Here is a 13,420-nt window from a genome sequence, read left to right on the forward strand (position 1 = left end):
GGCATCGCAATCACAAATGCTTGTCGTGCATGGGGACTTCAACCACCCAGACATCTTGTTTAACTTCTCCTTAAGTTTCCTCTCACTCACGTCTTTTCTGTCCAGCACAAAAAAAAATTAGTAGTCTTTCAATATAATGAGCCTACTGATATCCTTGTCACAGTTCAGGAGTGGACCACTGTACAATGAATAGGTGTACAATCAAAAAATGTACAGAGGTTAGCTAAGTAGGATTATCGCGGTGGAAAGATAATAAATGAAAAATGCTCACTGATGTAGGCTCGCAATAAACTCCACAAGCAGCGATCTCCAAAAGAGATCATTCCTCAGTGGCAGTCAGTCCTTAAATGCGGTCTAGAAGAGGTGAAGCCAAGCTCCACCCCTTCACTGCTTGCCTCAATGGTCAATCAGAGGTTCAGGCTGTGATCAACAGTTCCCATACCACCATCTAACTTGTCTTTAACTCAAGGCTCAGAGGCATTCCAGATGGCTGGACAGACAAGGGCTACAGTCTTTGTACCTATAAACATCTACCATGTACACCATCTACCTAATCTCTGTGACTATAAATTACTTCATCTGTCTGCTGAGTATGCGAAGACTATCAGAGACCCCAGATGAAGTAAAAAGACTAGGAAAGGAGTATTAGTAATATATTTATCCTGTTAGTTCTAATGTAAAAACAACATCTCATTTCCACACTATGGTTAATTCACACTCCGGAGGAATATGAAACAGGTGAAGAGTAAAATTTGGAAACTAAACTTCAGGAAAGTGAAATTCCATCTCTTCTAGGAGTTAGTCAGCTAAACACCCTGGGAAACTGTCCTCATGGACAGGTCAGAGCAGAGCTGGCAGATGTTAAAGGAGGCTTTCCTCTGGTTGCAAGAGTGGTGTCCCCCAGGTCAGCGCTGGGGCTGATACTCTTTAATATCTTCATCAATGACACTGACAGTGGGGTCAAGTGCACCCTCAGCAAGTTTGCTGATGATGCCAAGCTGTGGAGTGAGGTTGACACAACACATCAGAGGGACAGGATGCTATCCAGGGGGACCTACACAGGCTTGAGTAGTGGGCCCAGGTGAACCTCATGAGGTTCAACAAATCCATATGCAAGATCTTGCACCTGGGTTGAGGCAACCCCCATTACCAATGCAAGCTGAGGGACAAAAGGACTGCGCACAGCCCTCCTGAGAAGAACTTGGGAGTACTGGTGGATGGAAAGCTGGACATGGGCCAGCCATGTTCCCTCACAGCCCAGAAAGCCAACGGTACCCTGGGCCACATCAAAAGAAGCGTGGCCAGCAGGGCGAGGGAGGTGATCCTACCTCCACTCTGCACTGGCAAAGCCTCACCCTGAGCACTGCTTCCACATGTGGAGTCCTCGGTACAGGAGAGACGTGGATCTGTTGGACTGCACCAGAGAAGGGCCACCAAACCAATTCATGAAATGGAACACCTCTCCTACAGGCTGAGAGAGCTGGTGCTCTTCAGCCTGGAGAAGGCTGCAAGGTGATCTGATGGCATCCTTTCATTATCTAACACATAGCTACAGGAAAGAAGGACACAGACTCTTTAGCAGAGTCTGTAGTGACAGAACAAGGGGAAATGCTTTCAAGCGCAAAGAGGGTAGATTTAGGTTAGATGTAAGAAAAAAGTCTTTTACAGTGAGGGTGGTGAGGCACTGGAACAGGTGCCCAATGATGTGATTGATGCTTCATCACTGGATACTTTCATGGCGAGGCTGGATAAGGCCCTAGGCAACCTGATCTAGCTGCAGTGTCCCTGTTCATTGCAGGGGAGTTAGACTAAATGGCCTTCAGAGGTCCTTCCAACTCCAAGGATTCTGTAAATCTATGATTAATTATGGAGATGATATTAGGAATTAGCTGTAACTGCCTTGATGAAAGCAGTTCTTCTGTATTACATAGATAGAAGGGAAGGCAGTGTGGAAAGAATAGGTTTGGTCTCCTTTCTCCAGTTAAAGAGTCAACAACTCTGGCATTATACTGTGTATATCTTTAGATACTTCAGAAGAATGAGTAAGAGACAAAAATAAACTTCAATTAACAGAACTGTTACCTGTTCAACCGATCATAACAAGGGCGTAGAGTTATTAAGGAGAAGGAGAACAACAGGTCCTGAAGTTCAGATGATGAGTCAGAGCACAGCAGAAGGCTACCAACATAGCAGCAGACATGCAGGGAAAACATTTCAGTGACTAATACTTAGTCAAGTTTCCTTGGCTTTGAAGCATTAAAAGCTTAAACAGTTGGTAATAATAAAGACACTTTCGCTGAAAAGTTCACATATGATCAGATTCTTGCAAAATAGCACAAAACCGAACAAATGAGAATTTGCCTCCATGTTAATTGTATTCAGAATATCTGTAAGTTGAGCTCAGGGGATTTTTCTTCCATTTTATATAATAACTGCATCGTGATGAGCTGCTTCTTGGACAAAACAACAGAATAATCAGCTTACAACAAATGACATTGCACTAGTTGCCCAACAAGTTTAATTAAAAAAAAGTAAATAAAATCCTGTAAGCCAGGAAGGCAGATGTGCTTTTTTAAAGTAGGCCTCAGTGCTGTAATTGAATTGTCACTGAAAGTTAGCTACTTCCGCTTAAATTACCAGTGGCCAATTGTTGAGATAACCATAGGAGAAGCTATTAATTTAACTTCAGTATAATATAGACCACCACTCAAATAGAATGCCGCAGAATTTGAAACAGAATAAAGATTCACACTGTTTTGTTTTCATATCATATAAGTTTTACTGAGACAAAACTGGGACAATGGCTCTTAAACATCCTGATGGTGTGTGAGATTTTAGTAGAGTACACATGAAAAGGTCATGGGACATCCTAAAAACACATAGAGACTGCAGTTCTGTATAAGTTATCTCGGTATTCAGCAATATTTAAATAAAAAATGATGTACGATGTATTAATATCTATTTTTACAAATACTAAGCCAAATGTATTTCTTTATCCCTCTACAGTCTAAGTAGAAAATATATGAATTTCACCTTCTCAAACTATAACATTCAAAATCTAAAACCATATGGTAAAAGTAACGTCAACAAAATATGAAAGCCATCCTCTTGCAACATTTTCAGAATCCAGTTACAAACGGACTGCTAGTTTGAAACTGTCACGTCACAGCTATTTAGTCTTGTATGAAAGAAGCCTAGACTGAGACTAAAGCCACATCTTAACAGGCAATTTAATTGACAAAACCACTTTTGTAAGTGGCTTTGAACTTCTGTTTTGAAATGTTCCTAAATTAACTGGCCTAGAGCATCAGCCACCAAAAAGAATGTTTGCTTACAGATACTGTCAGGGCCAACTACCAGTGAAGTTGTAACCACTTTCTATGAAAAGTTTCAACAGCTTATTGCACACTTACCCATATCAGTCATTTAGAATATTAGTTATAAATAACAGCTGTTCAAGTGTTAGCTTTCTGTTTGTCTAGAGCCTTGTTTCCAGAGTTAATAATTCAATACAATTTCTCTATTTCTAAATAAGAAGAGCTAAAACTCCAATTGAAGTATTTGCAAGGAATCCCTGGTGTTGGAAGATTTACATGCAATCTCATCGTTATCCTGGCATTATCTGCTAAGATGATTTCTTATTTTACTTAGTTCATGACTGCTTAAGAGTCGTATGATTGTATTCGAGAAACTCAGTACAAAAGCTGTGGGTGAAAATAAAGATTAAACAGTAAAAATCAATTTAACAAATGGCATACAGATTGTCATTAAAAGATGGAATATATCTATTAGTATAGTGCTTCTGCTGAAGCAATACACACTTTTAGAAAGCCCAAACATCAAACAAGCCTACTTTGATGGGGTAGCTACAAGTGCATCTTAAGAACTAATACACTTCAGAAAACTAACATCGTTACTAGTAAGTGCATCAAATTCAGAGAGGAAATGATCAGTGGAACTATATGGAATTTTCTAAGGTTCAAATCTGATGAACTTGCATTAAGATACTATTAGAAAAGAGCAAGTTTAAAAAACGCATTTGCTTCTTATTTTCTAAGACGAGATCATGGATTTACAATGCATGAATACTTAAATAGTCTTCAAACATTCAGATATTTCCATTTAAAGAATACAAATATTGAGCTTCAGCAGTTTGATAAATTTATCCATAAGAAAGTGGTAAGACTGTATGTTGGGTTTTGATACCATCAGCTCACCAACAGACATTTTCATCCTTTTGCAAGCTTTTAAAAATAGAAACTGAAGTGATACAAGGTATCATTTTTACATCTGCTGAGTTATTTACATGTCTCTATTCATATATAGCATTTACATACATAGATATTTAGTCATCCTCCCATTCCAGTCAATAGGAAATCCTTATTTGGAAATTTCTTCATATCTTCAATCATATGCCTATACAAAATGACTGATAGCCAGCAGATCATATAATCATAAAGCTTCTTACTGTTATTAAGCTCTGCCTAGGAATAAATGATGATTGAGTGGAGAGTTTACAGGTGAGAATTAAGGGACAAGCTAGTATGGATGACGTTCTGGACCACCTGATCAAGAGGAGGAAGCTGATGAAGTCTTCTACAGACTGAAGAAAGTAGCCTCACGACCACAGGCACGAACTTTCATAGACTTCAATTACCCTGATATTTTCTGGAAAAGAAATACCGCCAGGCAAACACAGTCCAGATTGCCTGCAGTGCATGAAAGATAACTTTCTGACACAGGTAACAGAGGAGCCAGTGTGCTGATGAATTTGTTCTTACAAACAAGGAAGGGCTGCTTGGGAATGTAAAGGCTTGGAACAGCCTTACATACAACAACCATGAGATAATGGAGTTTGGGATTTTATATGGAAGAAAAAAGGCAAAAAGAAAGACTGCAACCCTGGATTTGAGGAGAGCTAAGTTTGACCTCTTGAAGGATCTGTTTGGAGGCATTCCATTTGCTAGAGCGCTGGAAGGTAAGTTGGTCGAAAAGAGCTGGTTGACCCTGAAACAGCACTTCTTTACTTCAAGGATGACAGCACTGAACAGGCTGCCCAGAGAGACTGTGAAGTCTCCTCTGGAGATATTCAAAATCCACTTGGATGCTTCCTGTGCAACCTGTTCTGTTGAATCTGCTTCAGCAGGGGGTTGGATTGGATGATCTCCAGAGGTGTCTTCCAGCACTTAAAACTCTGTGATTCTGTATATCAATCCTTTTAATGAAATGATAATGAATGCGAATGCAGTTAGTAAATGGCAATGAACTCATCACTGCAAATAGTTGGAAATTGAAGGCTATAAGATTATTATGAAAAGAAACATTAAAAGTAAATTGAGGCAGTAAGAATCAGGTAAGATAGTTTAAGTTTCTCCCCTTCCTACCAGAGATGTGTATGCCTCAAAAATAAAGTCCTTTAGAGGACAATTTAGAACCAGAGTTTTAACACAGATAATTCTGAAAGAGGGAGATACTAACTGACAGCCTAGGAGACTGCTTGGAACAGCAAACTCCTCTGAATAACTTTTCCCCTCAATTTAAACATTTTCAAACATCCTCAGAAGGCATTAATATTAACATACTTCAATATCTCATATTATGTACATTTAATTCCCTTACCCCCTTTTTTTCCAGAAATCTCTCCACTAATAAAAAAAAAGAAAAGACAATCTTCCAAGAAACTACTTATGGTCAGGCACTTAGTACGCTGACCTGTAGGTCATCTTTGTCATCTTTGTCTGTGCCAGTATCAAGTTTTCCTATTTCTTCTCTGGTCTAACGAAACTCTTTGGCTCATCAGTGGCACAGGTGTGTTTATTTGGATGCTTAATGGACGATGCTGTATGAACACACTAAGGAGAAGACTGAAAAAATACATAGGTCAGAGGCTGGGAATGTAGAAATGCAACTAAGTTTGAAATCTTGCATTTTCATTCCAGGTGAACACAGTCAATTATTATGGAAAAATTATGCATGTACTACAGTGTTTTAGCATGTAAGCATTTAATAAAGAGAAAGAAAAAGTATTGTGAACTAACAATTTTTTTTCCTATTACTTTACAACCACTCAAGCCACACATGTCTAAATCTCACTGAGGTGTCTTTCACTGCATGTAAACTTATTTTTTTTCTTTCTATTTTTTTAAGGAAATGGCTGGATAAGGTTGATGCCATCAGGGCTTTGGTGGAAGAAAGGTGCATTTAATAGTGTGCTTTTCAGAAGGAGGTAGTCTGTTTTCATACCTGCCAACCTAGGATTTGAGAGCTCTTTTCCTTCAAAATGTAGTATAAACAATCCTTTGACTGTCTACTTCAATTCATAAAGACATCAGTCTCCTTATTGCAGTACAAATCCTCTACATAACAGAAGGAGAAGGCCTGAGGTAACCAAGTGAACAATAAACAAATCTGAACAGATCAATGTTCGAGGTTCTATTCATCCCAAACTTATGTCTTTTACAGAACTCCTTCAACAATTAAAGAAGGAGTCTATCGAGTGGAGCTATTTGGATAGCTAGTGATTGCCTACACAAATGGCCTTAGACTTCACCAAACACAGTCTTCAAAATACAAAACTTGTTTTCATAAGACTAGGAAATTCAAAGCAGTTATTTCCCACATACACTCTCTTAAAAGATGGCCTGGTGTGTTAAAGAAAAAATGCCTCAGTGGAAGCATTATTAGTATGAAACACTACAAACAACAAACGGATTTATAAAAGCAAAATGTAGTGGATGACCAGAACACAGCCATGATAGCTCAGCTCTACAGGTTACTGTGTAATGTTAGTCAGACTGTACGTTTGTGTCATGTTAGATCAATTATCCTGGCACAGGCAGCTCTCACAAGCCCCCACCAGCTTCTTTGAATGCTGAATGCATAGAACATTTTAGCACTACATGCCTGGATGTTTTTTCAGGATGATTCTTCTAAGAAACAGAAGAGTGAAAAAGTCTGTTCTCACAGGCCATCAATAGATGAACCATATCAGAACTTGTGCTGCAGAGTTTGATCCAGTATCAATGCTTCTTGGACTCTTAATAGGTAAATATTTTTAAACTAATAACATTACTGCAACTCATTAAAATTTGGGGCTGTCAATACAGTAATGGGGAAAGACAACTGCTTATCCCAGTTTCCCAGTTTTTCAGCTTACACAGACAATAGTAGTAAAGTGCCAGCACAACTTCCGCCATCTTCCATAAAAACCTGCAGGCAGTCTCCATACAAATTCCCTCAAAATTTTTATCTGTAGTCGGCGTTGACTGAAATAATTATTAAGAAAATAGCCTAATGCTTTGTTATTTTTATCCAAACAGTTTCATTGCTCTAAAACAGAATACAGGTCCTCCTAAAAATGTTCTTTTTTTTTTTTTATATATATATAAACAAGCATTGACTACAGTTCAGAATTATCTCTGTGTCTAAGGCGATGACTACACATACAAAAGCATTCAGACAGACTTACCTAAAAGAAGAGAACCTAAAACATTGACAGTGATGTGACAGAAATCACCAGGACATGAGCCACCAGAAGCAACTGTGCGTTCTATGCAGCTCTAGTTGTAAAATGCACACTTTAAGCCTCTCCATAAGTTCTTGAAAGCAGTTTGTTTGCCAGCTTTACAAGATTCGTGAATGTAATTTTCTGAACAGACAGAAGTCTCAACCATTAACGAACAACTGATTATTTTAGTGGATTAGTTGCAGAATCACAAAAAAATCAGATAAAAACAAAACAATATGATGCAGCTCATGTTGCTTATAATCTGACTTAAGCAGACAGATGTCTTAAGCAACAGGTATCAATATTAAGCAACAGACATCAATACATCAAAGAGTAAGCAGTGCCTGTGGAACTGAGCATATGCAATACTAAACAGAAGCTCTGACTTCAGCCTTTCTCCTCCCCACACACTTTACCATGATGATTTACAAAATTTTCTGCCTGCGATTTGTCAATAGTACAGAATTTAAAATGCATTCACCATCTTTGAATAAATGCAAATACAAATTAAGTTACATTTACAAAGATAATACACTACAAACACTATTAGAATCACAGAAGCATAGAATAGTCAGGGTTGAAAGGGAACTCAGGAATCATCAAGCTCCAACCCCTCCACCACATGCAGGGCCAACCAATCAACCTCCCCATTTAATAGTAGACCAGGCTGCCCAGGGCTCCATCCAACCTGGCCTTGAACACCTCCAGAGACAGGGCATCCACAGCCTCTCTAGGCAGCCTGTTTCAGCACCTCACCACTCTCACTGTAAATAACTTACCTCTGACATCCAACCTAAATCTTCCCTCCCTCAATTTAAAACCATTTCCCCTTGTCCTGCTGTTATTCTACCCTTGTAAAGAGTTGACTTCCCTTCTGTTTGTAGGCTCCCTTTAGCTACTGGAAGGCTTCAATGCCTCCCACAGCCTTCTACTCTCCAGGCTGAACAAGCCTAGCTCCCTCAGCCTGCCTTCGTAGGGGAGCTGCTGTAGCTACCTGATCATCTTTGTGGCTCTCCTCTGGACCCCCTCCAACAGTTGTCTGTCTGTCTTGGACTGGGGGCTCCAGACCTGGACACAGTACTCCAGATGGGGCCTTACAAGGGCAGAGTAGAGAGAAACAGTCCCCTCCCTGTCCCTGCTGGCCACCCCTCTTTTGATTGAGCCCAGGATACCATCTGCTTTCAAGCTGCAAGAGCACACTGCTGGCTCACGCTAAGTTTTTCAGCCATCAGGACCCTCAGGTCCTTCTCTGTGGGGCTGCTCTGAAATTGATTCCTCTGGCCCAAGTGCAAAACCTTGCACTTTGCTATATTTAGCCTCATTAGATTTACCAAGGTCCACCTGTCAAGCCTGCTGAGGTCCCTCTGAATCGCATCTCTTCCTTCCGCCATGTCAACCTCACCGCTCAATTTGGTGTCATCGGCAAACTTGCTGAGGCTGCACTCAATTCCCTCACCAATGTCATTGATAAAGATGTTAAAGAGCACCGGTCCCAAGACAAACCCCTGGGGGACACTTCTCGTTACCAGCCTCCATCTGGACATAGAGCTATTAATCACCACCCTCTGTCTGTGGCCTTTCAACCAATCCCTTCCTTATCCATCAGGTAGTCCACCCATCAAATCCACATAAAATTATCTTAAGAGCAGAACACTGACAAACTGGTAGTGACCTTAACTATTAGAAACAAAACCAACAAAGCCTTCACACTGCACTTTCAGATCCTGAAAGAAAAGGAATTGAGTTTGAAGATTAGAAAAAAAAAAAAAAAAAGGAAATAGCATATATTTAGCATAGTGTTAATATTTGAATAGTTATCTGCACAGATGCCACTTTCACAGCAACGAGACTTTTATTTTAAAAGTTATATTTTCTTCAGAGGAATTCTTCATTTATACAGTATTCCACTAAAATGCACTCTAGTTTTGAAAATTGCATGTCTACCTGTTGTGAGTTTCCCAGAACTGAAATCACTTTACCCAGCTTACCTTCAACAACCTTTTTCAAATAGAAATTTTAAAATAATAGAGAAGGACAGAAAAAAGAATCATCTTACTATCGATATATATACGCATCCTGAAAACAGAGAAGGCAAGGACTGGTAGAACAAACAACTCTTGGTTCATCGTGCCTTGACCAAACAAATGCACGATAGCCTCTGGTACGTTGATTCTCATGTGTATATTGTGATAATGTTTGTTTGTAAAACAGCTTGGAATATAACTAAAGCAATTAAGATTCCAATAAGAGATTCAAGAGACAATACTGCAGCATAATTCTAACTTGTAGGTAATGACAAATACTTTGCAAATGCATTCACAAGAATGTGACTGACCTGCTTAAGATATAGTTTAGGATCTCAATGATAATTTTACTGCTGAACTCATCACAGGCAAGGCTTTACTTGAAATACTTCAAACTGAAAGAATTCACTCACTGCTCCTATAGAATTCCTGGGAAAGGTCTGGAGTAAGTGGAAGAACTGCTTAATACTCACGCATGGGTGAAGAAGAAGCTCCAGTGCAAGACTTACAAGTTTTTCTTTAGAACTCTCATAACAAGTTTGGCACTGGTGCAACAGGAGGGTTGTACAGGAGGGTTGTACATGAGGAAAAACAGTGTGTTTAGTTAACCATGTGCTTCACAAAGGTGTCTATACTGACATATATACTCTTGGAAAGAGCCTAATACAGTCTCAAGTGGAACTAGCATTTTTTAAGAGAATCAAACTACTGTAACCCAAAACAGCTTAGAACTGAATCAAATAACAGAGCTGAACACACCTATATTCATCTTTCAGAATAAGTCATTATTTCAATATTGAAATAGAAATTCAATTATGCAGCAAACCATTGCTGTATCAGCCACACTGACACTAGTGACAGTCTTCAAGTGAAAGTAGATCACCTAAACATTTGTCTAAGATGAATTTTTGACAGGACAAAAAATAAAATTATGAAAATAAAATAAAATAAAACTTACTGAATATGTAGTCTTCTACGAGCTCCACAAATGATTCCCTCAAACCCATAAAAAGTAGTGCAAATAGCATTTTTTTCCATGCAACTCCATCAGTATAGAGGGTTTTCTTTTCTTTTTTTTTTTTTTTTTTTGTAATAGTACTGTAAGAAAGCTTTTTGTTTGTTTGTTTGTTTTAAGTATCATGTGTATGAGGACAATTTAAAAAACTCGTGAGCAGAGAGCACATGAAATATCAAATAAACAATAATTTAGTGGATAAATAAATAAATAAATAAATAATATATATTATTATATATTATTTATATAATATATAATATAATTATATATATAATAATATATAAATAAATAATTTTTATAGGGTAAGCATAGTGGACCACTCCACCATGCTTACCTTATAAAAATTAGACGTTACTTAAAATAGCTTCAGTCTACTTCTTTGAAGTGAACTGACTTCCTAGACACAGAAAATTAGCTAAAATCCTGCTTCTGAACTCTACAACACATAGTTTTGACTGGAGAAATGAGTATCTACTAGAACTCAAAATCTGTTTACAAAGCTCAAGTAAACATGACAGACCTTAACTTAAAACTGGTTTTTAAATCAATTTTACTTCATTTTGTTTCTCTCAAGAGTAAGTCTTAAAAAACACAGCTTATTTGAAAGAGACTTGACCATGGAAGCTCTGACCAAGCTAGCTTTCACTGGAATGGTTAAGAAGGGAAACAGGTAGCTGAGTTCAAACAAAAAAATGTTCTCAGGAAGCTTTAAAGGAGTAGGTGGAGTTCCTTTAGCACTGGCCTTTGATGAGAATAGCTGCACCACACGGGGCCAATTGAAAGAAACGTTATCAGTCAGTACAAGAGTTTTTGAGCATGAGCCACAAGATAAAGCAAAAAATAAAAGTAACAAAGAACTTTCTGCATAATACTTCAATGTTTAATTACAACTGTTTTTGTGAGAAAACCAATTTATGAAAGTTCTGCTTTTGCACAGTGTTTAAGTAAGCGTTCTTCAAATTCACCTGATGACTACAAGAGGAAAACAATCCCGTTCCAAAAGGTGAAAGTAAAACAATAGTGATAAAAGAAATTCCTGGGACCCTGTTTAATCTTTACTGATGGCCTAGATGAGAGAATTGAGTACACCCTCAGAGAATTTGGAGGTCACATTAAGTTGGGAGGAGGTGTTGATCAGCTCAAGGGTAGGAAGGTCCTTCAGAGCATCTGGATGGAATAGATGAAAGAGCTGAGTCAACTGTATAAGCTTTAACAAGATCAAATGTCAGATCCTGTGTGTCACATGGGGTCACAACAACCCCATGCAGCACTACAGGCTTGTGGCAGGGTGACTGGCAAACTGCTTGGTGGAAAAGGATCTGACAGCTAGCTGAAAATGAGCAAGAAGTGTGCCCAGGTGGCCAAGAAGGCCAATGGCACCCTGGATTGTATTAGAAATAGCACTGGCAGTAGGAGCAGGGAGGTGACCACCCCTCTGTGAGAGCCATGCATACATATTGGCACACTGTTGAGGCTACATCTCAAATACTGTGTTCAGTTTTGGGCCCCTCACTGCAAGAAAGACATCAAAGCCTCGGAGCATATCCAGAGAAGGACAATGGAACTGGTAAAGGGTCTGGAGCACAAGTCTTATGGGCAGTGGCTGAGGGAACCAGGATTGTTTAGTCTCAGAAAAGGCGGCTTAGAGATGACCTCATAGCTCTCTGAAACTGCATGAAAGGAGGATGTGGTGAGGTTGCAGTCAGCCTCCTCTCCCATACAACAGTGACAAGACAAGAGGAAATGGCTTTAATTTGCACCAGGGAAGGTTCAGCTTGGGTATTAGGAAAAATCTATTCTCAGAAGGAGTGCTCAGGCATTGGAGTAGACTGCCCAAAGAGTGGGTGGAGTCACTGTCCCTGGAGGTGTTGAAGAAATACGTGAATCTGGAAGTGAGTGACATAGTTTAGTGGGCATAGTGAGGATGGACTGGCAGTTGGACTGGGACTGGGTAATCTTAACAATCTTTTCCAAGCATAATGATTCTATGGTTTTACAATTCCATATCATATGACATTGTGTGAAAAAAAAACTATAAAACTGAGAGCAGTTCTGAGGCTGCAGCTGCTGCTCAGGAATTGGTTGGACATTGTTGGGTGGGTAGTGTGCAATTGTGCTGTGCATCACTTGTTTTCTAATAATAATAATAATAACATGCTTATTTCTCTCTTCTTTCTTAGTAAACAGCTTTCATCTCAGCCTATGAATTCTATTTCTTTTTTCCTTCGATACTCTCCCCTGGCGCACTGAGAATGACTGTCTAGTACTAATGTACCTGCCAGGTTAAACTTGAGTAGGACAGTAGTTATCACCAGAGTAAAAAGCTGATGTGAAAAATTCAACAACAACTGCACACAACACACAGAAGTAAAAAGAGACCGAAAGGGTCCTCAAACATTATAACACCCAGCTATGCAACAAGCACTGAGAAGATTCTCACACAGCACTCTCCAGAATCATTCATCTTGTTCTTTTTTTCTTTTTTCTAAAACACTGTCTGTCAAAACCAGCCAGCATTCTCATTGTTAATTTTCCTCTTCATTCTCTTCATTCTACTCATTAAGTGCAGCATGAACTTGAAAACTTCAACATGTTCAGTGCAACTGTTTGACTTTTCTCTTACCCACTTTCATTTGTTTCAGGTTGCTTTGCCTTAAATTTATCATTATTTCCTGACATCATCAGTAGTAATGCAGTGAAAAAAAAAAAAGAAACGCTAATAATGCAAGACTGTCTTGCACCATCAAAATATCAAATCTTCAAATGATTATGAGATGCTTGAAATTTGCTCCTTTTTTCATCCAGAATGCTTTACAAAAACACTTCTCTTTTCATCCCCCCTTTTCTTTTCCACTCCCAAGTTTATATCAAATC

The 13,420-nt window shown here is 38.9% G+C and overlaps 1 protein-coding gene across 2 annotated transcripts in view; it reads right to left on the bottom strand.

The window, feature by feature from the left end:
* The window catches only part of CDC42SE2 (CDC42 small effector 2), a 98,785-nt gene that overhangs the window by 81,666 nt on the left and 3,699 nt on the right, over window positions 1-13,420 (bottom strand). The gene's annotated exons all lie outside the window — the stretch shown is intronic.

This window comes from Lagopus leucura, unplaced genomic scaffold (genome assembly GCF_019238085.1).
Source record: "Lagopus leucura isolate 7727_CA_CO unplaced genomic scaffold, USGS_WTPT01 Super-Scaffold_810, whole genome shotgun sequence".
NCBI lineage: Eukaryota > Metazoa > Chordata > Aves > Galliformes > Phasianidae > Lagopus > Lagopus leucura.